The sequence below is a fragment of the Chrysochloris asiatica genome, unplaced genomic scaffold, assembly GCF_000296735.1.
Source record: "Chrysochloris asiatica unplaced genomic scaffold, ChrAsi1.0 scaffold00079, whole genome shotgun sequence".
In the NCBI taxonomy this organism is placed as follows: Eukaryota; Metazoa; Chordata; class Mammalia; order Afrosoricida; family Chrysochloridae; genus Chrysochloris; species Chrysochloris asiatica.
In genome coordinates, this window is record NW_006408597.1 from 4204282 (window position 1) to 4207609 (window position 3328).

A 3328-nucleotide genomic window follows, 5' to 3' on the forward strand; every position below is an offset into this window, starting at 1 on the left:
TAGCATTGAAACTTGATTTGAAGACTCTTTCCCTCTCTGTTGGTATTTAGAGTAACTACCACTCTGCATATAGGTCAGGTTCATCATGAAGATTTATCTTCTGCATAATTTGTTATTAAGACAATCAAATGCGTTTGCATAGTCAGTAAGATACAGATAAAGCATTTTTCTAGTATTCTGATGTTCTCTGTCTTAGCCGAGATCCATCTGACATTAGCAGTGCTATCCTTCGTTTCACGTGCTCTTCTGAACCTGGCTTGAATTTCGGGCGGTTTCCTGTTGATATATGTACTGCTGCAACCATTTTTTTAATTCAGCAAAATTTTGTTTGAGTGTGATGTTAATAGTACTATTCAATTATTTTAAGCATTCTGTGTATTAATTCCATCTTCTTATGAAACTTGTTGCATCGTTCATTATTTTGCCCATAAAATCCTTCTGTATTGCAAATCTTGGCTTGAATTTTTCTTTTCAGTTATTTTGTGTTCTTTCTTCATGGTTTTCCAACTCCAGGACTTTGCACAGTTATTACAATACTTCATCTTCTCAAATTGCCCTTTGAAATCTTCAGTTCATCTCTTTGGTCTCTTGCTTTCTTCACGTCTGATATTCTTGTGGTCATCACCCAGCTCCTTTATTCTTTAGTTATTTGTGTTCAATGTGTAAAATCTGTTCTTGAGATAGTCTCTAAATTTAGGTGGAATATAACCAGGGTCATATTTTGGCTCTAATGGAGTTGTTTTAATTCAGTACCAGCCTGAACTTCCATATGAGCAATTAACGGTTTGTTCCATAGTCAGACCCTGGTCTTGTTGTGACTAATAATTCTGAGCTTCTCCATTGTCTTCCTTCCACAGTTGTTGTCAGTTTGATTCCTGTGTATTCCATCTTGTGAGGTACATGTGTATAGTCAGCATTTATGTTTTTGCAAAAAAGATGTTTAGTGTGAATAAACTTGCCTGCAAAATTTTATCATAAAATCTTTGGTGTCTTTTCTGTCGCCAAGGCCGTATTTTCCTACTACCAATCCTTCTTTGTTTCATTTCATGAGAAATGAAATGTTCTCATTTCAGTCATCAGTGTATCTTTAAGTTTGATCAATTTCATGCTACAGAAGTTGGTAAAATCTTAGTTTGTAAATTTAGTCTAGTTTACCTCTAGTTGCCATTATTTGATGCACTTTATTGGAAAACTATTATTCATGGGTATTATTGTTTTGTTTCCGTCACTAGTCTTTCAGTTTGTTCATTTTGTTATAATGTGGCTGTTTGTGTGTGATGCTGGAAGCTTTGCAATTGGTGTTTCAGATACCAGCAGAGTTACCCATGGTGAACAGGTTTCAGCAGAGCTTCCATAATAAGAGAGACTGAGAAGGGCCTAGCAACCCACTCAGGAAAAACATGACCACTAAAAGCCTTATGGATAGCAGCAGAGCCTTGTCTAAGGTAGTCACAGAAAATGTGGCCCTCAGGTTGGAAAATACTTAGAATTTGAATGGAGAAGAGTTGCCTCCTCAAAGTAGTTTCAGCCGTAATGGTGTGGATTGAGTAAAGCTTTTGGGACCTTCATTTATTAATGTGGCACTACTCAAAATGAGAAGAAACAACTGCAAACACCCATTAGCAATCAGAACATGGAATGTACCAAGTAGGAATCTCGGAAAATTAGAAGTGGTTAAAAAATGAAGTAGACCACATAAAGATCAATATCCTAGGCATTGATGAACTGAAATGGGCTGGTAGTTACCATTTTTAATCAGACAGTCATATGGTCTTCTATGCCAGTAATGATCAGTTGAAGCGCAATAATGTTGCATTCATCATCTAAAAGAACATTTTGAGATTTATCATAAAGTGATACGATAATATCTTTATTCCTACAAAGAAGAGCAGTTAATATGAATATTATTCAAATTGATGTACTAGCCAAATATGAAGATATTGAAGATCCATTCAGTTGTGACAACCAAAACTGTTTTAGACATTACCTAGTGGCCTCTTGGAAGGTGAACTATTCCTCTTGGGGAACCACTGGTTTATTGCATAATATTAGTTCTGTATCAGTTACCTTTTATATTTAAATTTTTGAATTTGCTAATGGTTGGATTGGGGTCAGATGCTATAGAATAACCTCACTGGTATGTTTATTGTTTTGCAGGCTTTTGATCAAGGTGGAGTGAGTGGGGGTCTTGGTCTCCTCCATATTGCCTCTAGCTTGGGTTCATTCAGTTGATGGCATAGGATTCTGAGAATAGCAAGATATGGCAAATTCTACTCTTTAAGCACTTTTCATGTTTTTATTCTGTCACATTTCTTGATGTGTCATTGACCAAATTGAGTCACATCCTCAAGCTCAGGTTCAAGGAGTGGAGAAACATATTTTACCACTTGATAGGAGGAAGAGCCAAGTCACATTTTTAAAGCAGTGTGCATAAGGAATGAGAGGAATTATTGTGACTATTTTTGCAAATGATGTTATTTTCCAGACAATACAAAGATAGTACAACCCTTTCATTTCATTTACTACAGGGGTGGGGAACCTTTTTTCCCACCATGGGCCATTTGGATATTTATAACATCATTTGAGTGCCATACAAAATTACCAACTTAAATTATCTTGCTATATTTTCTCCAACATTTAATGAACTTACCTCTGATGTGATGGCTCAAGGTCGGCGGTTCAGACTCACCAGTCACTCCTCGGAAACCCTGTTCAGGGTCACTCTAAGTCAAAACCAACTCAATGACATTTAACAATAATAACAAAAACATGATAGTTGGAACTGCTTCTCTTTGGTGAGGCTTCTGATGTTAGCTGGTATTGATTATGTTGCTACTCATAACTGCTTTTCCTGGTTTGTGTTGGTCAGTCTGAAGCACAGTTGACTTTGTGATGGTAAGTTTTGAAAAGAACTCGCAGCAGTAAGTTATTCTGAACACAGATGCATATTTCAGTGCATGTCTCCTCAAGTGGGAAATTCATCATTGCTCATATAACATTTCTAGAACTCAAATTGTGGGAGGTTATTGTACCTAGCTTTCAGTTCATCCCTTTGCAGCTGAATGATTTCATGTTGTAGGTATCAGGCACATCAGCTGGTTCCACATTGAACAGTGTAGCAAAGATGTTCAATTCCATTTGCTTACTTTTCAGCTCCTTGAATCTTTCTTTAAATTCCTCCATTAGTTTCACATATTCACCAGCATATTCAAGTGTCATAGAAGACTTTTGTTCTTTCCGAGTGGGGAAATACACCATGTTATCCCTTTTGAGTTGCACTTTCCACAACCTTAATTTAGCTTCAAATGGTTTCATGTTTGAAAGCAGG